Raw genomic sequence first — 23245 nt, 5'->3', positions numbered from 1 at the left:
ACACATTACACATACGTGGGGTATGATTTCCCAGTCTTGTGGTTGGACATGATGTGGAGTTTCCCTGGTCGTGTGTTCATATAGGAACACAGGAAAGTTCTGTCCCACTCACTCCACTGTCTTTCCTGTTCCCATCCCCCCCTTCATTCTCCTTTGTCTAGTCCAATGAATTTCTATTCTCCCGACCCCCTTATTGTGTGTTAGCATCTGCATGTCAGAGAGGACACTGGGCCTTTGTTTTTTGGGGATTGGCTTATTTTCACGGTGGGTTACTTCTTGACCAGGCGATGGTTCTGTGGGTCGGTTGGTTCAGTTTGTGAAATTCATCAATGTAGGTGCTTAAGATATGTGTGCATCTCTGTGAGCATCAATGACAAAGCAGCAAGAAGTGATTACTCATTAATCATTGGAAACTTACTCTGGGCAGTCCTAGTGGGGAAAAAAAGCATTTTGTAAATGCAGCTGGGAGACAGCATCAGTGCTAATTTCAAATTTTTATTTATGATTAAGTGAAGTAAGCCAGACTCAGAAAGACAAGTGCCCCATGTTTTCTCTCATGTGAGGAAGCTAGAGACTAAAAGGAAAAACAGGGTCCAATGAAAATAAAGGGAGGCAGGGCACAGAGGCACACGTCTGTAATCCCAGTGGCTTGGGAGGCTGGGGCAGGAGGATGGCAAGTTCAAAGCCAGCCTCAGCAACTTAGTGAGGCCCTAAGCAACTCAGCAAGATTCTGTCTCAAAATAAAATGTAAAAAAGGGGCTGGGGATGTGGCTCAGTGGATAAGTGCCCCTGGGTTCAATCCCTGGTACCAAAAAAAAAAAAAAAAGAAAAAAGAAAAAAGAGAGAGAGACAAGAAAAGAAACAGAGACCAGTGTAGAAGAAGAGGGTGGGAGGAGGAATAAGGGGAGACACTGTGGAATGAAACTGATGAAATTATGTCATGTGTGTGTATGAATATGCCACCATGAAACCCATTCTCACCAATTAAAAAAAAAATAAGAGTCTCATAGTTGTATTTAGAAAAGTTTTGGAAGTTTTTTTTAAACCCATTATAGCAAGAAAAGTATGGTAGTTCATTTTTCAAAGCTAACTTTAATCTTTAATTGCCGTTTTAATTTAAGGATTAATCTCCTTCCTATTGCTATTTGCAAACCATGTTTAATCTCTACATTGACATTTTAAATAATTGCTGATGGTAAATTAGTGTTCCAGGGCATCTCTTCACCAACTGAAAACTTATTTCTAATTCCTGAGCTCTGTATTCCCGACAGGAGACTGTCTTGATTCATGTGGGACCAGGCCCACTAACAATAGAATGAGGAGACACAGCAGCTACAAAGGAGAGCTCTAAGTGACCCACACTTGTGGGCACAGCTTATTCACCTTCGCCATCTCTGGTAACCTTCAGCATGTGTATTTACCTTGCAAAAACTACAATTAAAGACCTAGGCATTGTACAACCTGAAAACCTTTGCCAAATTTAAGGCAAGGTGTCAAGTTAGATAGCATCCATGAGGAGTGAGGCCATTTGAAGAACCAAGTGACAAGAAACTGGATGGTGCTTTAGGTCCATGAGGATCACTTGGACCGGAGCACGCCAGACTCAACCTTGCCAAAGTCAGTTACAAGCCTTTCAGCATGTGACCTGGAGATGCTTGACAACCTTTGAGTCAGTCCATATTTATCTACACAACCAATCCCTTAGGAATCTCAGTTGGACAATTTTTCAGTGGCAAAGTTCCTTATAAGGACACCAGTAACTTTCAATCTCATGAATGTGCCTCTTTTTGGGGGGTGGGTGGGTGTTATGTTTGGATGTGAGGTGTCCCCCACAAGCTCACGTGTGAGATGGTGCAGTAAGGTCCAGAGGAGACATGACTGGGTGGTGAGAGCCTTAACCCAACCAGTGAATGAACCCCTGATGGATTAACTGGGTGGTGGCTGGAGGAGGTGGGTGTGGCTGGAGGAGGGGGCATTGGGGCGTGGCTTTGGGGTCTCTATTTGTCTCTGGAGAGTGGAGTCTCTCTCTGCTTCCTGATCACCATGTGAGCTGCTTCCCTCCACCTCACTCTTCCTCCATGATGTCCTGCCTCCCCTCGAGCCCCGAGGAGTGGAGCCTGCTGTCTGTGGACTGAGACCTCTGAAACTGTGAGCCCTCTAGTAAACTTTTCCTCCCCTAAGATTGTTCTGGTCAGATATTTTAGTCTCAGTGGCAAAAAACTTGACTAAGACAGTGGGCATAAAGAGAGTTTTTTAAAACATCATTATGCTGATGCACTACATTTGTATAGAATACCATTCTAATCCATGACCTAAATAGAAATATGCTTCCATACATTTTGCCTTGAGAGCTCACTAATTTTCAGAAAGAAGTCTCTGACAAATAGAGCCACGCTCTTCCTATTAACTGTAAAGTGAGCTGAAAAACAAGTTTTAATTTTCTGGCATCTGTCTTCTGAGTTCAAGGTATTTCCTGAGTTTATTAATTATACACCAGAAGGGATCTGGTAGGATCAAGTTGAACAGGTCTCCTATCGAATTCAATGGTAAGCCATCCTTCAGGCACTTGGACACAGGCCAGAATAGTGGCCATTCAATAAATGTAGATTAAAATATTGAAAGAACTGGGAGGAAAACCAGTGGCTTGCAAGGCTGAGGCAGGGGAATTGTAAGTTCAAAGCCAGCCCCAGTAATCTAGAGAGGACCTGAGCATCTTAGTGAGACCTTGTCTCAAAATTAAAAAATCAAAAGAGCTGGTGATGTGGCTTAGTGGTTAAGTGCCCCTAGGTTCAATCCCTGGTACAAACAAAAACAAAAACAAAAACCAGAACTCTAGGAGGAAAACAATCCCTGAGACTATTGACAGAAATGAAAGTAAAGGTAAGAAACAGGAGTTTCTGAAGGGGGGAGATGATAACTTCAGAAAGTTTTAGAATGTGGAACAGTTTGATTGTAATATAATAATGGCAGATTGATCAAAACCTCTTGTGGGCTTTTGCACATGGAAATACTTTAAAAGCTTAAAGTAGCCATAGAACTTAAGTGGCCACGTGATCATGGAATCTTTTCAGTGGTCTCTAATGGGAGGGAGCAGTTCATTGTGTTGGATATGTACTGGCTTTCATGTCCCCAACTCCTGGGTTTGATATCGCTTTGCTACTTAGATGTGAGCAAGGCAAAGATGGTTTCCTTGTCCATCAGACAGGGATAATAAAGCCTATGTTGAGAGGATGGACATGGAGACTGGAGAAAGAATATGAAGCACCCTATAGAAGGCTAGGCACATGGAAGGAACCCCAAATCATTAACATCAGATGAAGGGCTCTAAGCCACAGACTTCAGACCTCAGAGTGTTTAGGAAATACTGCCAGCCTAGCAATTCTGTATCATCACCCAAATTTTATACTTTAATTATTGTAACATAATTTCTATTTTAGACCATTTTGCTTTTGTCCACAACTAAATTAAACATTGAATGCAAAGAAAGTAAAGGAAACAAGCCACTTTGTAACCACAGCATGAATTTTGACTGAAAACTGCTAAAAAAGAAAACTGAGGGCTGAAAAATTCCTATGCCTAATTCAAATATTTTTAATGGCAGCACAAATGTTATTTTGTCACCAAATTTTGTAGTTTCAGCAATAATCATCCATAGCACATTGACAGAAAAAACTGAAATAATGACCTTGTCTTTTCAGGGATAAGGAAAGAGTGTGGTTTTGACCAAACATCAAGTATCAGACTGTTTTCCAAAAGCTATTCATTGGTGGAAGTGTCCAATTAAATAACGAAACATTCTTGCCCTGATTAGCACTAAGGGTTATGAGTGCTACTAGTTCTGCCCCAATTCAATTCAATCTGTCAACCATGAAGCTATTCATCTACAATTTGGCTCTGTGGACAAGAGAGGAACACAAAGTGTGGTCTCTGGTGAGTGACTCGAGATATCATTCCTGTTTCTAAATATCTAAATATCTCCCTGTCTTTGGGGTGTCCCTGAGAAAACACCAGCACCCAGAAGTTGGGACACATTAATGCACTCTTTGTTAGCAATTTGTTCAACTATACAGAGCAGGAAGCAGATAACCATATAGCCCATATAGCTACCATTCATTGAACAGCACTTATAATTAATTTCTGGAATTTTATGAAATTGTGGAGGTTTCATTTGCTTTTAGATGAATAGTGGTTTACATTTCTAACCACTTAGTAGAAATGTAGAAGAAAATACCTTGTCCGATTTCGGGCTAGGTTGTGACCAGTTCTACATGCACTATCTCACTTAGTAGTTTAGGGGTTTAGCATAGGGCTGGGGCTGGGGCTCCGTGGTGGAGCGCTCACCTAGCACCTGTGGGGCACTGGGTTCCATCCTCAGCACCACATTAAAAAAATAAAATAGGGGTATCTTGTCCATCTACAACTCAAAAATATTTTTAAAAAACCCAACAATATAGAATAAGTATGTTTTTATTTCCAAGTGTGAAGATGAAGTGTAACTGAGGTTAATAAACCTGTCCGAGGTCATACAGGTAAGAAGAGCAAAGCCAGGACTTAATCCAGGTCGGTCTGACTCCAGCTTGTGTTCTGAACCATGGCTGCCCTTGACATCTCAGTTTGGAAGGATGGGGATGTAGGGGGTCTTGGCAGAGGGCCGTGTTTGAGGGAGACTGCTTATCAGATGGCCCGGGGCAGCACGAGGCCAGCAGGGCATCTGTGTGGAAAGTGCCAAAGGAGGGGGAGTCACCTTCTAAGGGAATCCCTACAGTTAGGCCAGGGGAGGGACATCTGCTGATAAACAGGGTAACTTGACCTTGAAACAGGTGTTTTCAATCAGTGCAATATTGTAGCTGAAGCAAGTCATTCTTTAAACAATGGTGCATTGTTGGAAAAACAGCTGCAAAGGCCATACCTGAGGGACAAATTTAAAGCGAGACAGTTGGCTTCCCTTTGAACAAAGAGTATTACATATCCTAGAAAATGTAGAACTTTATATAGTGATACAGTGCCTTATAATGTTAAAATAATTTACAAATTCATTTTCCTTTAAGTTTGTATGACATAAATTACATAGATTTTATTACTTTTTAAAAAATATGATGATAGATATTCCCTATTCTGATATTAGGTTCAAGTACATCGGGGAGGCAGTGAAAATAATCCTTTTGCATTATCCAAAATGGCTTGACAATTAAATAAAAAAGTTTGCTCAGATTGTACCATGGCCTAAACTATCTTTTAACTATCCTCCTATAATTCAGTTTTGATATTCAAAAAGTAAGATGTAAAGATTAAAGTAAACAATTATACAAAGCTGGGTACAGTGGCACAGGGCTGTAATCCTAGTAATTTTAGAGGCTGAGGCAGGAGAATCACAATTTGAGGCCAGCGTTAGCAACTTAGACCCTAAGCAACTTGGTGAAATCCTGTCTCAAAATATAAAATAAGGGGGCTGGGGATGTGGCTCAAGCGATAACGTGCTCGCCTGGCATGTGCAGGGCTCTGGGTTCGATCCTTGGCATCACATAAAAATAAAATAAAGATGTTGTGTCTACTGAAAACTGAAAAATAAATATTAAAAAATTCTCTCTCTCTTTCTCTCTCTCTCTGTCTCTCCTCTCCTCTCTCTGTCAAATAAAAAGGGCTGGGGAGGTAGTTCAGTGTTCCCCTGGGTTCAATCCCCAGTATACCTACCTACACACACATACACACACACACACACACAAGTTATACAACTCCTCTCCTATAAAAAGTCATGTACCCCCCCAACCCAAAGAGAATACCCAAATTTGTAACTGGAGCTTATTTTGTCTTTCTCATGAAAATAACCATTCTTTAATAAGTTCCAACATTTTCTGGAGTTATAAAACCTGTTATGTAATTCTTTTTTATTTGTTTAAAGATGCACATAATGCAATTTGCAGCTTTAAAATGATTCATTCATAATTGTTTGAATGAAGTTATATGTGTGGAAGAGTTTAATTACTAGCTATCTACATGGTTGCAACATAACCCAGAGGGCTGTACTTTTTTCTTAATTAAAAATTATTTGAACTTAATAATAGAGAAATCTATTAAAATATGAGTAAGATGTTGCAAGAAAGAAGTTTACTGAATAGTTAGCAAGTCAATTTCAGTAAGCATTCCTTAAGAATTACTAGTACTCTTCCATATCATGATAGAGCCAGTTCTCCTGTACTTCCCTCTGTAAGAACCTTTACTTTTTCTTTGTCACAAAGTTCCTTCATACTGGCACTTTGTAATAGCACAGATTTCCAGTGGGATGTCACTCACAAATTCCTGAATGCAATTCACAGCAAATTCCTACCAAGATCCCAGCTGCCTTTTCTGCAGAAATTGAGCCAATATAGCAAAACACAATGAGAAAAATGGGGAGTGAAGTTGAATCCATACTTCCTGACTTGAAAGCTGATTGTAGAGCTACAGTAATCAAGACAGTATGGTGCTGCTGGTGGTGGTGGGATGATATTAGATCAGGGGAACAGAAATAGGAGGCAAGAAAGCAAAACAAAAAATCCACAGGACGCTTATATGAATGATCAGTTCAAGGGAGGAAGAATAGTTTTATCAAAAAATAGAGCTGGGACAACTGTATGTCCATGCCCCCGCCCCCTCCCCCAAAAAATGTAGGTCAACTTCTACCTTACATCGTACACAGAAAATTAACTCAATATGGATCATAGAACCAAATTTAAGAGTTAGAATGATAAAATTCTTAGAAGAAAACTTCTAGGAGTAAATCTTTGTGGCCTTGGATCAGGCGATGGCTGTGTAGACGTAACACCAAACACAGAGGGAGAGAAATACAAAGTCTGGTGGTCCAGTTTCAGAACTTTCAGCCTTAATTGGATCCAACTGTAGTAGCCCCTCCCTTTCGCCTGCCCTAATTCTAAAATCAGCCAATCGCATAGACTGTAACCCACAACTCCTCCAATCAGAGTGAAGGGCGGAGCTGCCTTAGGTTAGAGATAGGAGCCAGCGAGTGCTGCGGCCAGGGCGCATGCTAGCCAGGTTCAGGTGGCGCTCGCTTCTGCCAGGAAAAATCCAGGGGACCATAAAGGGTTGCCTTGCCTATCCCCTCTCCGCACGTGTTTGATTTCTTGTCGCACCTCTTTATTCCTAACAGCAACGGAGGAAAATAATAGCCTTGACTTCATCAAAATTAAACGGTTTTGTGCTTTAAAAGGTAGACACCATAAAGAAGGAAAAGGACAACCACAGAACGGGAGAAAATATTTGCAAATCTGTTAAGGATTTTTTTTTAATCCAAACTAATTTAAGAATTATCACAACTGAACAATAAAAAAGACAATCCAATTAAAAAGTAGGCAAACAGTTTGAACAGGCATTTCTCCAAAAGAGATAAACAAATGGCCAATAAATACATGAAATGATGCTCAACATCATTGCATTAGTCGTTAGAGAAGTGCAAACTGAAATAGCAGGAGAGACCACTTCATTCTCACTAGGATGGCTTAAATACACAAGACAGATAAGAAGATGTGTAGGCTAGGATATTGAGAAATTGGAACCCTTAGACAGTGCTGGCAGGAATGTGAAATGGTGCAGCCACTTTGGAAAACGTTTGGCAGTTCCTCAAAAATTAAATGTAGCGTTCCATTTGACTTGGCAATTCCACTCAGAGGTATATATCCAAGAGCACTGAAAACATATGTCCACGTGAAAGCTTGCCCATGCATGTTCATGGCAGCATCATTTAGAACAGCTAAAAAGTAGAAGCAATCCAAATATCCATCAACTGATAAACGAATCAAAAAATATGGCATATCCACCCAATGGATTCAGGCATAAAAAAGAATGGAGTGCTACAGTATGCATGGATCTTGAGAACACGCTTAGAATGTAGCCAGACACATAAAGCCACGTGTTGTATGATTGTGATGATATGGAATGTCAAGAATAGGCAGATCCATGAGTGCAAAGATTAGTGGTTGCCAGGAGTTTTGGGGGAGGAGCAATGGGAATGACTGCTACTGGATACTGGGTTTCTTTTGGGGTAATGAAAAAACGATCTGAAATTAGATAGTGGTAGCCATTGCAGGATTCTGTCAATATACCAAAAACTGAATTGCACACTTTAAAAGGATAAAGTCAGTCCTGTGTAAAAACAATCTCATAAAGTAGTTAAAAAAAAGTCACCTGGATGAATGTAAGACTCCTCTGTGGAGTTAGCAAGCATACAGTGTTCTTCAGGAAATGTGTTTCCACAGATCCTTAGTTGCTAATCCCAAGTGAAGAGGATGCTCCGGGAGAACGCTCCATTTCTGTTGCAATTTCACTTTGAAATGAGGCAAGTCTGCCTTATGCCTTCAATAATTTTATAAGCTATTAAACTAAAATGGTCATATTTGCAAATGTGGGCAATAGATTGAAGTGATCATGTGGAGTGTTAGAGATAAAATTCTCTGAGTTGGAGTTTTGGCACCAAGACTACACCTCTTTAAGAGGCTGGGAAGCAATCCTTTGTGTCTTTATCCTCCCGCCCAAGATGAAGTTCCTTCGCCTACCCCAAGAAGCTTTCACTCTGAGTCAGTCTCCTCAGCTGTAAGATGCAACAACAGTTTCTTATCGGGGTGCTTTGAGACACAAAGGACATGCTGGACTTGTGCTTTGTCATCTGCAGTAAGCAGTTATAAAAAGTGTCTCCTGAAACAATCCACGTGATTTCTGGGAACAGCGCAAACCCAGGGCCCCTTAATGCAGACAGTGGGTAAGAGCAAGGTCCTTGTTCTCCCTCCAAACTTTGGTCTCCTACTGATTTTCTCATTCCCTTGTAGTTTACAGAGTGCTGTTTTAGGCAGTATATTTTGCTGAGTGGCCGGGGACTTCCCGTTCATTAGTGTTTCAAGTTTCCAAGCTTCTTTTTGTGCTCTGGTTTTATTGCTTCAGAAAAATTAAAAGATTGAAAATAAGCAACTTTTTGGATGTGTAGGATGACAGGCTCTACCTAAGAGAAACTGGTGGCAAAGAAACTAGGGAGAACACAGACTGGGATGCTTCCTGAAGATTTGTCTGGTTCTGTTTTTGCCAGCCCACTATTGGCTGAAGTCAAGTGAAGTGGTGTTCTAGAAAAATCGATCAGGCTGGTTTATTACCTACATTCCAATTTATTACCTCCATCAAAGGAATACAGTCACAATTGGGGAGGACAAGAACATCTTTTTCTGTTTCAAAAGTACTTTCTGAAATGAAAAACGCTCAAAAAAACAATCAGCAACTTTCATCTTAACTAATCACAAAACAATCCATTTTTCACTAGGGTTAAGTGATTCACTATTTTCATGTGAACACACATGAGAAACGATCAGTTTTGTCTTTGGATGCTTCTTTAGGACAGGCTTTAACTTTTGTAAGATCTAACCCATGTTTATACAGCACAGCAGGTTACTGACAGGAAGTGGTTCTTTGTGGAGTCAGACGATCTGGGTTCAAGTTCTGCCTCCTTAACAAAGCAGCTGTTGTCCCTGGACAAGCCACATAACCCTTTAAAACTTCAGCTTCCTCATCTGGAAACTACCTCTCAGGGTCTTTATGAGGACCAGATATGAAATACTTCATGGAAAAGGGCTTGGCACAGTCACTGTTCCTGTAAATGTCCAGGAAATATTAGCTACTTCTATTTTGTTGATGATAATGATGTCTCTGCTATTACCTGTGCCGGGTAGCAATTAATCTACTCTAAATTGCATAGAACATAATTGAAGGCAAGCCTTACATTGTAACACATATAGAATACTTTGGACAGGACACGTACAGAAAATCTTTAATGTTTAAAAAATAGAATATAAGCGTCATTGGTTCTGCATAGCCTCATTTGTCCTCTAGTTTCTAAGTGCAGCTTAGGGGGAACTGAAGGAAGAAAAGTACTAAAGCAGAAAGGGAGAAAAAAAATCAATTTGATGGACACGAATATAGCCACCAAACTAGCCTAGGGATTTATTCGATGACACTGCTTTACTGTTAACCTTCACTCACATCATTTATTATTTGGGGGAACTGCTACAGAGAGACCAGAAAGTGAATAGAATAATGATGTTTTTATGGCTCCTAATGTAGATTGTTATTGAAAATCTGTCAATTTTACTGGCAAGCTTTTGGCTCAAAAATAAGATCTTCATTTATAATTTGCAGGCGGTGATAACGAAAATTATGGGAAGTAACTGGGAAATAAAAAATAACTATTATGATGAAAATTACATAATTATCTTTCTCATTAAAAGCATGAGGCATTCCATTATCCTTGGGATGTGCAGTATACTCTTTAACAGCTGCTGTTACTGAACGAAAACATATCTGAATAGTGAAGAAAATACATTACTGATCACCCAAATGATGAAAAATAGATATTTCTCAAAATGTGAGCGAAGTGGAACAGATTAGAATACAGACGGGCAGCCCACACGGGTAAACCGCAGTAAAACCACCCAGAGAAACTTCAGTCTCAAACACCCCCACCCCCGAAATTTCTTTCATGGAGGTTTTGTATATTACAGTTGGCACTTGGTGGGCCGGTGGGTCCTTTGCTTTGATAAGGGGATCTGGAATTTTCCGAGAGGATCTTCACCTTCCAGGGAGAGGAAGGCATGGTGTAGACAACAAACTTGTTTGTGATGGCCAATCCTCATTTATTTCTTTATTGGTACCAATACTAGGGATTGAATCTAGGACACTTAACCACTGAGCCACATCCCCATCTCTTTTTAATATTTTATTTAGAGAAAGGGTCTAGCTGAGTTGCTTAGGGCTCTGCTGAGTTGCTGAGGCTGGCTTTGAACTCGGGATCCTCCTGCTTCAGCCTCCCAAGACGCTGGGATTAAGGGACGCGCCACCGCGCGATGCAGTGATGGCCAGTCTTGGTTCTGCTCCACTGGACTGAGAGATGCTGGAAAACTGATAAAGCACCCTTCTGGGTCGGTGAGCAATAGTTCCAGAAACAATTGTCAGGGGTAGGTGGGTGAGCAAACGGAAAGGGAGAGAGACCCGCCCTAAATGGGGTCACCGCGCCCAATAGGCTGTGGGTCCAGAGACACCAAGCTGGGGAGCTCCGCGCATGCGCAGGCTTGACGCTTCTGGAGGGTATGTGCTTTTTTGCTGCTTCCCTCATTTGAGGACCTCAGAGTCCCATTCTTAAGACTTTGAACGTGGACTTGCACCAGCGACCTTCCAGGGTGCCTCCAGGCGGTCAGCCTCAAACTGGGGCTGCATCATGGTTCCCTCTAGTTTTGTGGCTTCCATCTTCTTGGACTGAGTAGCTCCTGGTTCCTCTGGCTCTCCAGCCTCATGGCCATGTGGGACTGTCCAGCCTCTGACAGTGAGTCAGCCTAACAAATCCCTTGGTAATTATCATTATATGCCCATTTTATTGGTTAGAATAATTATATATAATTATATGAGTATATAATTATTCTAACCAACAAAATGTTCCTTTAGAGAACCCCGACAAATATGTCACTTGGAAATTGTTTCTATTTGCTTCACCAAGTAACTCTGCCTTTCTGGTGCTCCCGCTTCTGTGGAGGCACTCCCCGCCCTCCCCCCAAAAGTTAAGTATTTATTTATTTGTTGTTTTTCTTTTTTAGTTTTCACACATGAAAATGAGGGTGTGATATTTGTCTTTCTTGTGTCTGGCATATTTAACTTATATGGAACTCCAGTTCCATCCATTTTCCTGCAAATGAGTCATTCTTCTTTATGGTTGAAAAATATTCTATGGTGTACCCCTCACCTCACCCTACTTTATTTATTTATTTCTCTCTCTCTCTTTTTGTTCTAGGGGTTGACCCAGGGGCACTCAACCTCTGAGCCACAACCCTATCTCTTTTTTTATTTTATTCAGAGACAGGGTCTCACTTAGTTGCTTGGGGCCTTGCTAAGTTACTGAGGATGGCCTTGAACTCACAATCATCCTGCCTCAGCCTCCCTGAGCTGGTGGTATTACAGGTGTGCACCACAGTGCCCTGCTCTTTATTCATTTCCATGTTGATGGGAACCTAGGCTGATTCTGTCTTAGCTATTGTGAACAGCACTGCAGTAAACATGGATATGCTGATGTTTCTTTTGTATGCTGACTTAATTTCCTTTGGATATATAACCAGGAGTGGAACAGCTGAATCATATATGATAGTTTGAGTTTTAGTTTTTTGAGGAATCTCCATACTGTTTTCTATAGTGGCCAAACTCATTATGTTCTCACCATGAAACGAATAATGGTTCCTTTTTCTCCACATCCTCACTAGCATCTGGTGTGTGTGTGTGTGTGTGTGTGTGTGTGTGTGTGTGTGTATGTAGCCATTCTAGCTAGGGTGAAATGATATTGCATTGTATTTATTTTAACTATATTTATTTATTTATATGAGGTGCTGGGGATTGAACCCAGGGCCTCACACATGCTAGGCGAGCGCTCTACCACTGAGCCACAACCCCAGCTCCTCGCATTATAGTTTTGATTAGCATTTTCCTGATGGCTAGTGTTACTGAGCATTTTTTCATATATTTATTGGCCATTTATACTTCTTTAGACAAGTGTCTGTTCAAATCCTTTGTCTATTTTTAATTGGATTGTCTTTTTGGTAAGTTATTTTTGAGTTCTTTACATGTTCTGTATATTAACTCTCAAACAAATACCTGGCCAATATTTTCTCCCATTCTGTTGATTCTCTTTTTGCTCTGTGGTTTCCTTTGCTGTGCAGAAGTTTTTTCTTTTTAGTCTGATGTAATCCCATTTGCCATTTTTTGCCTTTTGTTTTATTTTTTAAAACTTATTGGTTCTTTTTAGTTATCCATAACAGCAGAATCCATTTTGGTATAATTATACAAGCATGGAATATATCTTACTCTAGTTAGAGTCCCATTCTTATGAATGCACATGGTGGTGGGATTCATTGTGTTTCTTACATGGGAAAATTACGTCAGATTCATTCCACTGTTTTTCTTTTCCTATCCCCCTCCATTCCTTATCGTCTAATCTACTACACTTCTATTCTTCCCTTCAACTACTTGTCCCCTTTTGTGGGTTAACTTTTACATATCAGGGAGAACATTTGACCTTTAGTTCTTTGGGACTGGCTTACTTCACTTAGCATGATAGTCTCCAATCCATCCATTTGCTGGCAAATGTCATAAAATCATTCTTCTTTATGGCTGAGTGATACTCCATTGTGTATATGTACCACATTGTCTTTTGCCATTCATCTGTTGAAGAGCACTTGAGTTGGTTCCATAGTTTAGCTACTGTGAATTGAACTGCTATAAACATTGATGTGCCTGTGTCACATCAGGGGATTAATGCACTGATAGGCTAAGGCTCTCATAACCAATCATTTTAAGTCCTTTGGGTGTATACCCTGGAGTTGGATGACTGGGTCAAATGGTGGTTCTGCTTTATGTTTTCTTGTTTATTTCCTTATTTGCTTTTGAATTATGGTCCTATTTTGTGCATTTGAAGTCTTACCCAGAAAATTATTGCCTGACTATTATCTTGAAGTTTTTTCCTTTGTGTTTTCCTCTGGTAGTTTCCAAGTATTGGGTCTTAATGTTAAGATCCATTTTGAATTGAGTTTTGAACTGGGTGAGAGATCGGGGTCAAATTTCAGCCTGCACATTGATATGCAGTTTTCCCAGCCCCCTTTGTTGAAGAGGTTGTCCTTTCCCCATGTATGTTTTTGACACCTTGGATAGCCAGTCTTTTCATTGCTGTGACCGAAACGACCCAGCAAGAATAATTTAGAGGAGGAAAAGTTTATTTAGGTCTCATGGTTTCAGACGTCTCAGTCCACAGATGGCTGACTCCATTCCTCAGGGCCTGAGGTAAGGCAGGACATCAAGACAGAAGAGTGTGGTGGAGGAACGTGGCTCAGAACATGACCCCCAGGAAGGAGAGAGGGAGGGGGGAAGGAAAGGGAGTGGGAAGGAGAGAGATCTCTTCTTCCAGCAAGGAGAAGACAGACCCCAAAGGCACATCCCAAGGACCCACCTCCTCCAGCCGCAACCCACATGCCTACAGTTACCACCCAGTTAACTCCTATCAGGGGATTAATGCACTGATCAGGCCCAATCATTTCACCTCTGATCGATCTTGCTTTGTCTCACACATGAGCTTTAGGGACACCTCATATCTAAACCATAACAGCCCCTTTGTCAAAAATGGGGGAGCTGTAGAAGCGAGGGTTATTTTTGGGTTCTCTGTTCTTTGCCACTGTTCTTCAGTCTGTTTTTATGCTAATATCATGCTCTTTTGGTTAGTATGGCTCTGCAGGGTTTTAAAATAAGTTACAGAGTCTTTGGTGTATAACATGAATTTTAGGATGGTTTCTAGTTTTGTTTAGAGCATCTTTGGTATTTTGATGGGGATTGTATTAAATCTATGGATCCCTTTGGGTAGTTGGGCTATTTCAACAATATTAATTCTTCCAATCTGTGACCCTGGGAGTTCTTTTGTGGAGGCACATTTTAGATATCCTTCACTTTTCCACCTTTCGGCCCCTCACTAGCAAGCTCTCTAACATCAACTGAATTTGGCCCTCAAGGACTAGTCATTGACCCTGGAGAATGCTGGATATTACAGTTACCCTACAAGGGGGAATAAAGTAAAAATCAATTTAAGCAGAAACTTGTGGTGGATAAAATATTGAACACAAGTCCATAATAATTTCACAACTATTCTTTTAAATTTTTTTGCAGTACTGGGGATTGAGCCCAGAGGTGCTCTCTGACTGAGCTACATTCTCAGCTCTTTCTTATTTTGTATTTTGACACAGGGTCTTACTAAATTGCTGAAGCTGGCCTTGAACTTGTGATCTTCTTGTCTTAACTTTCCAAGGAACTGGGATTATAGGTGTGTATCACCAGGCCTGGCATAAGTTCATATATTCTATGAATGAGGCATTAACTTTAATCTGAAAAGAGTAAATAAATTATTAAAAGTAATGATGTAAATACATATAAATCATTTTATAAATATAAAATGCACTTCTATATGGTATATATATATATATATATATATAGAGAGAGAGAGAGAGAGAGAGAGAGATATCTATATATATATAAATAAAACCTCTGAGTGAGAAGAGAGTAATTAAGAATTAGTTATTCATAGTTATTCCAGAGAATGTTTAAACAAAGAGCGTTCAGAGAAAGTTACCTAAAATAGCTGAGAATTATATGCTTTTTCTTCCTGATAAGCTGACTCCCCAGAAACAAAAAGAACTACATATTTTGATATTTAACTTATTGAAATGAGGAAATAGGACTATAAATACAGGTGGTCTAGCAAATCACTTTTGCCTTACTGTTGGACTGTTTGACTATTTAAGAGCAATAGATGATAAAATATGTTTAGAAAGTATTTTTCTTACATGGAAATTTGTATTATAGAAAGTATATTTTTCTACAAAACCACGGAATCTCCTCTTAAATAGAATTGCTTGGAAAGCTGAAAGTGAAAGCTTGAAGAATTTTAACAAGTGTGTAGTTCTGTGATTCTCCATAGGAAAGCAAAGTTCAAATTTTTAAGATCTGAGAAGGCAAACATAAAATCAATAGCCATGAAAGTAAATAATGGAAAAGTGAAATATAGTACTATTTTTATGTTATAAAATAATACATTTTATGCTATAATTTTTTTCTCACCATCATGTATTTAAAGGAGTAACTATTTGATTCTTGCATGTACTTCTTTGGTAGATTTTTCCAATTTGACCCATTTAAAAAGATTATATAACAATTAAATTAGTGTCAAATGATAAACAGAACAGAGAAAAAATAAAACTAGATTATGTTTAAAAACACGATTTGGTGTCTGACAGTGCATATTTTAACACTCAGTTTTAGTAAGCTGTTACTCTACCCTTCCATCTATAGCCACACTGGAAAAAATATTAGCAAATATTGGCCTTAAAGAAAATATTTGGGGGATGGATTGGACTGTTTCTTCCTGAACGTTTGGCCACCATGTTCTATGACCTTTCCCCTCAGCAGTGAAGTATATATGCAAAGGAGAGAGCCTCTGCTCTAGGGCAAGCTGGGACAAGGGAGAGATTTATCAGAGGTTGTAATGAGAAGGGGGCTGTCATTGTCCTGCTCCTCTTGCTTTCTGTCTCCTCAGAGGCCAGCCTTGCTCTCGGCACTGCAGATGCTGGGAATATAATAGTAGACCAATACATGATCCCTGCCATCCGGGGACTTCATCTTGAGGGCAACAAGGAGTTATCACATGAGGCAGGAGAATGAAGATATGGATGTGAGTTGGTGGCTGTTGTTTGTGGTAGTGCTGGGATGGTTTGTGGAGACAGGAGGAAGGGAGGCCAATCGGGAGACTAAAGCACTGTTACTAGAGACACGGAGGTGTCTGTGTTCAGAAAATGAAGATGGAAAAGCCAGACTGATTGGAGCATTCAAGGCGGTATGTGGAAGGCAGAGGATGTCATACTTAATCACTCTGGAAATCTCTGAAATGAGATCTGAGATTCTCGAACCCTGTCATGTTAAGATTTTTTTCCTTCTTGTGGGCAGGAGTTGGGATTTTCAGACAACTGTGCTCTCCAACGTGGGTTTTCAGACCTCTGCTAAGAACCAGTTTGTCTGTAATGAAGAATGAGAACAGACTATGGAAGGATCTTTTAGGAACATTTCTTCTTAGCACTCACCTGGGCCTAAATTTTGTCCATGCAATAGACATTAGAGAAATTTATTTTTTAGAGTCCCAACTAGGATAAAGAAAAGATGGTGAGTGGGTGAGAATAATTCTGTCCCTAGAACAGTCCCTACTGGCCTTAGCTGCTGGAGCTCCCTGAGGATGTTCATATGGTTGAAGAGCCCTGCCTTCAGGTGGGAAACTGAACAGGGTGCCAGCGAGACCAGAAACAGGCCCAGTGCTCTGCATCACTAGCAAATGGACTGGTGGCTCTTACATTTTTTTTTTTTTCATGGATATACAAAAAGAAACAAAGTTTAATCTTGTCTAGAGAAGAAAGTAAACAGAAAATGTAGCAAACATCCCCTAAGCTTTAATTCTAGGACTGTACATTGGTAGAACTAGAGGAGAGGGTTTTTTGTTTTTTAAATTTGGTTTGGCTGCTAGACAGTGCTGTCTCTTCTTCAATTCAAACAGTATTGTTTGATTGTCTGTAACTGTCATATGCAACTGGCAGTAGGACTTCTGTGATCAAAGACCCTCTCCTCATTCATTTATAATATATTTTCACATGAAAAAAACATGTATATGTATTTTGTATATGACATAAGCAGAGCCTAGTAGGAACTTCTGCAATGAACATTAATTCAATAAATATTTATTAGGCTCCTGCTATGTGTATGGCACTTTGTAGGTACTACAGGAGAGTCACAGGGCAGAGGACATGCACAGAACAGGAGTACAACGGTACAGTTAGAAGCAAGAAGTGCCGGCATGCTATCGCACCATAGGGTGACTCTAGATGACAGTAATAATGCTGTGCTTCTCAAAGAGCTAGAAGAAAGGTTTTCACCATAAAAAAATGATGGCAGTTTAAGGAGATAATATTTAATCTGATTTTAACCAGGAAATATGCATATATGTACCAGAACATCACATGGTACCTGATTCATATGTACAATTTCTATATTTTCATGATCAGTTAAAAAATTTAAAAGTCTAATGGCAGAGAGGACACCAACATAAGTAATACTAGCATAACACAGAAGGTAGTGAAGTTCATTTAAAGAGTTCCTTATATACTCTTACAGAAATTTAGAGGACCATGTAAGAAGCCAGATGTTTGGTGTATCGTTTGAAAACCCCATAAAAATCAGTTCATTTGGGCTGGGGCTGTAGCTCAGTTGTAAAGCACTTGCCTTGCAGGTATGAAGCACTGGGTTTGATCCTCAGTATGACATAAAAAAATAAAGATACTGTGTGTTCATCTACAACTAAAAAAATATTTTAAAAAATCAGTTCATTTGGTAAGAAGTCTTTTTCTCCTACTGTGGTACAGCAGAGTACACAGTCTTTTCTCCCTTCCAGGAGTTTACTTGGTGTAAGACACTTCTCTTTGCTTGGCTTGAGTAGGGCTGTCCATGGAAATATTCATGAGATGCAGATGGGCACTGGTCTCACATTGTTCTTAAGGTTCATCCTGGCTTGGAGATCCACTGAGAAAGAGTGGACTTAGCTGTACACCCTGGTGAGCTTATTTCCATGGAAATACATTTCCAGGCTATTTAAAATATATGGAAAGGAATATATGTCCGGGGAATCTGGGCAGGTACAAAGACTTGTTTATCTTGGCTGCCCTGGGACCACTAATTCTGGTTTATCCCAGATTTGAACAGAGCATGATTGAGCAAGGCAAGATTTAATTAATATTTTGATTGGAGTTGGATCAGCGTTTCATTTAGAGAGGAAATGAAAATAAAATATGGTGTTTTTTACAAGTGGGGCACTGGTAACACCCTATTCTTTAGCAATGCTTTTTGTCCCTTTTATAAAGATGAAGATGTTGTTTATTGATTTCACATATGTAATTCATTTGGGCTCATCATGTTTTTGAATTAAATCTTTTTATGTAATTGATATGCATTTGTTACATGCCTGAGAAGTTAGCTTCCTATGATCTGATTGAAAAACAACCATTTCTTTCTCTTTGGTTTATCATTTAGCTACTGAAAACCTGCACAGCAATTGAATATAATTTGTCAGAGTAGCATAGAAGTTGTCATGCCATTTTTGCATTCCAATCATCTGCTCATCTGCTTCTCAGAAGAACAAATACCAAATGCTTTTGATTTAAGTTAATATATATATATTTAAAAGTCCCAGATCTCTTGAACAGATCATCTTCTGGGTGCAGAAACATTTGTTTGTCAAATATTCAATCACGCTCTGGTGCCAGGAACATCAATAGAATTTGCCTGATTAACTGTAGCAGAGCATATGTACACTGAAGAGGAGGATGATTTCCCCAAGGAGCCTGCGCTTCCTCTGTTGAACTAGGCTTCTTAAAAGGACATGCAGATGGGCATTTGGACAATAATTTCTGGATGCACAAAATGGATTGCTCTTGCTGAGTTGTAATTTTGAAAAGATAATTTTAATGACTCTGGAGGGCCACCTACTTGGAGCAGATGGGACTGAGGCTCTTTGTAGCACGACTTTAATGTTGAATGAGTCAGGATAGAGCTCTATTTTAGCCTTTGTAAAAGTGGATATTTATTTATATTTTTCAATTGAGTTTTAAATTCAGTCTGCCATGAAAAAAAATCTTGGGTAGCATTCTTAAAAGTTCTGTAACAAAACACATCTGCAATTTCCCAACATGCTTTTGAATTTGTAATTGAGATTGAGCTACAAGTTTTTTACTTTTCATGTGTGAACTAACAGCACCTACTGGTTGGATGATAGCACTAATGAGCAGACATAATGTGGATATACTTATGTTGTCAGTGATTTGTTGACAAATCATATTTTTCAATAAGCTAGATTTTAAGCTCTTTTAACTGAGAACACTTTAAAAGATTTCTTACAAAAATTCTTATCCACAATCAAATATTTACCTGCAAGATGTTGATCTTTTAGCAAAAATAGTAGAATGTTAGGTTCTATGCAAGTGTTTTGTAACCTTTGTCATCTGCCTATAACAGTGCACAGCCAAATCATGGGACCAAGAGGCTGCTGACCTTTGCAGAGAAGAGCTTCAGTAGGCAAAAATGAAGACTTGTTGATGTGAACACCTAAAAGGATTGCTCTTACAGAATAAATATTAAATTTGCCTGGTAGGTCTAGAAAGCATGTTACGTTGTAATTCATAAAATACAGGATTAAAATCTGAGGGCAACATATTAAAAAGAGCCCTTACATTTTTATCCAGTATATAAATGGGCATTTAAAGTTTTTCCAGCTGATGCATACACCTGTAATCCCAGTGGCTGGGAGGTTGAGTGAGCAGGAGGATCCTGAGTTCAAAGCTAGCCTCAGCAGACTTAGGGATGCCCTAAGCAACTTAGATCTTGTCTCTAACAAATAAATAAATAAATAGATAGATAAACAAATAAATAAAAATAATAATTTAAAAAAGGGTGGGGATGTGGCTCAGGGATTAAGTGCTCCTGGGTTCAATCCCTGGTACCTCCCCTGCCCAGATTTTTTTTTTTTTTAAAGACACAAAGAAATATAGGCAGCCGCATGTGGACTTACATATTCTTTCCCATTGTATACGAATAGGTCAGTGTAAGAGAGCAACTCAAAATCATTAGTCAAGTATATAGAGGGGACTGGCTTATAGTCTAACCCAGAAATATATTCTATCATGAAAAATCATAAAACAAAATAGGTACACTATTTTATGACAAAAAATATCTTGAAAGCAACACACACTACCAGGAAAGTTGGGAGAAGGGACTGCTCATTGGCAGTTTAATCTATTGTTTGCACGGTTGGCCTCTGTAGGCGTTCACGAAGCTCGATGCAAAGATGTGGAATCTTCCTAGCTAATCTGAACAGGATCACAGTCAGGTCACATAATTCATGTCCAAATATGGGTAATTTAGAGGGCCCAGATATTCCCATCTGAGCTGTTATCACAAGACCAATTACAAGGCCTCGAAGCTATCTCCTTTAGCTTGAGACACACAGCCAGAGTACTGGGGAAAAAGTGACAGTACTATATTTCTAAAGAAAAATTAAATTGGGGGAGTAATGAAATATTAATGTAAAGCTAATTATTTGAAGTTGTAAACCAGGTGTATACGAGAGAAGCTATGCTGGGAATAATGACATAAACTACAACATGGAAAGAATAATAATAACACGTTTTCATTTCTTCCAGATTCTGCCGGAGCGTGGAAGGTACTCTGTTTTAATAAATTTTCTAAGATAACTCATTTTACACATTAGTTTTGATTATAGAGCTCACCACGAAATATATTTCAATGATGTGCTTTTCTTTTTTATTAATATTTTTTTAGTTGTCAATGGACCTTTATTTATTTATTTATATTTATTTATTCATATGCGGTGCTGAGAATGTAACCCAGTGCCACATGGTACACAAGTGCTCCCACTGAGCCACCACCCCGGCCTATGTGCTTTTCAAATAAGAATGCAACTTCAAAATTAATTGAATACCTGGCATATTAGTAAATATGGAAGTATAGGGAATAAAATATACACAAAGCAAAAAGTAAGATGAGCATATGCAAAAAATTCATATGTAGGACCCATCCACCCCCAAGGCACCGGTAGCCTTGAGATATCTCACACTAAGATCTCAGATGTGAATTATTAGCAACTTAAATGACAAATCACTGAATTTCAAACACTGAAAGTTTATTGTGATTAGCCTTTACTATTGAATGTGTACTTTTCTTCTATCATAATAATCATTTGATTATATCTATTTTATGTGCTACTGAATATATCCAATTTCCCTTTAAAAATACTCACTGGTCTAATATCAAATAAAGTTTTTTTAATTATAAGTTGTAAGCTTCAACCATAGTAAGTAATGTAATTATTACTTGTGTGCCCACTGTTATTTGTAACATAACATTGGTTTTTTCCTTAACTATAATTATGTTACTCTAAGGATATAACATTCTAAAATAATAGAACTAATGGTAAGGATTCTTTAATTAACTAAATTGATTTTTTCTTCAAAGATTTTATGTAAATAAACATTCCAAATAGATAATCCAATTTTCCTTGATTTATACAATTAATTAATGGGAGAAGTTATCCTACAGGAAAAATAATGGCTAAAAATAGAAGGAAAAAATCAACAACAAAGGAAGAAGAAAACCCATTTGTTAAAGAAGGGACCATTACAAATTCTAGAACTTGTTCAAATATAGTCCCACATATTTTGTTTGTTGTATTTCTGTATCTTTTTTTTTTAACTGAGGTTTTATTCTTTATTCTTTTTTTTTTTTTTTGGTACTGAGGAATGAACCAGAAGTGCTTAAACACTGAGCCACATCTGCAGCCCTTTTTAATATTTTATTTAGAGACGGGGTCTCCCTCAGTAGCTTAAGGCCCTTCTAAATTGCTGAGGTTGGCTTTGAACTCACGATCCTCCTGCCTCAGCCTCCCCAGCTGTTGAGATTACAGGTGTGTGCAGCCACACCTGGCAGTATTTCTGTATCTTGGTTTGCACCTTGTTATTCTCTCTTAACAGCAAATCCCAAAGCTTGACAGCATAGTGAGGCTTTTGACCTTCCTGGCTGCCACTCAGGAGGCTCCAAGTGAAGGTGGGCGATGCCAGCACGAGATGGGCCTGCCACCGACTCCAGCCACAGATGAGACTCCAGATCTCAGATGTGAATTATTAGCAACTTAAATTACACTAAGCCATCACACTGGTCACAGCAGCAGGCCCAGCACGGGATGAGCAGGCCACTATGCCAGTGAGAGCTTGGGTGATGCACAACAAATTTTTTTTCAGTTTCACGTAGTTGGTAATAAACACATAATAAACATTAAAGGATGTTACAAGTAGCAAGACAGTATGGAAAGTGATATTGAATTGGGTGTGGCTCAGTGGTAGAGCACTTGCTTAGTATGTGTGAAGCACTGGGTTGGATTCTCAGTGCCTCATGTAAATAAAAAAATAAATAAAGGTCCATTGACAACTAAAAAAAAAAAATAAAAAAAATTGAAATGTTCATTTTCTCCTGAAGGTCTGTTGCTTCTTCTCAAAGCTTATCCTTTACATAGATGGAAGAGGTAAGTTCCTTGTGTGATATTATTTAAAGGGAAGGTCCCCAATCATGCTTCCCTCATGGTCTCCCAAGGAACCACCTTTCCCACCTGCTATGAATTTCCACCATTAGAGTAAGTCTTTTGTGTCAGATAAGAAAGATGACAGCTGTGTGTCCCTGGAAAGGGACAAACTGGGTCCCCTTAAGAAAATGAGCTGTATGAACTGATGAGATGAGCCAACTCATCCTGCAGAAGCATTGGTGGCTGGGGTGGGGACACTATTAGATGCTAAAGACAAACGTCCATTTTACCGTTTTTACAGCTTAATATTTTTAAGGGTGAAAGGAAAAAATATATTCAACAGAAACATTTAAAATGCCAGCATCAAATGGAGAATTTATGTATAATGGGTTTGCGGTAGATTTACAGTTTGGCGTGACTAATTGTTTCATTACAGTCAGAAGCAAGCATAGTGTGAACAAAGTATCCTCCGTGTATTTTGCTGAAGGAACTCATTAAAAGTTACAAGACCCCATA

General features: G+C 39.2%; 1 protein-coding gene and 1 non-coding gene across 2 annotated transcripts in view; both read right to left on the bottom strand.

Moving 5' to 3' along the window:
• Positions 1-23245, bottom strand: part of Cfap20dc (CFAP20 domain containing) — a 227833-nt gene that overhangs the window by 62686 nt on the left and 141902 nt on the right. The window lies entirely within an intron of this gene.
• Trnaa-agc (transfer RNA alanine (anticodon AGC)) lies at positions 12391-12463 on the bottom strand. Its single transcript has one exon. It is a non-coding gene; the product is annotated as a tRNA-Ala (tRNA).

This window comes from Urocitellus parryii, chromosome 3, assembly GCF_045843805.1.
Source record: "Urocitellus parryii isolate mUroPar1 chromosome 3, mUroPar1.hap1, whole genome shotgun sequence".
Taxonomy (NCBI): Eukaryota; Metazoa; Chordata; class Mammalia; order Rodentia; family Sciuridae; genus Urocitellus; species Urocitellus parryii.
This window is presented reverse-complemented; position numbering and strand designations above follow the sequence as displayed.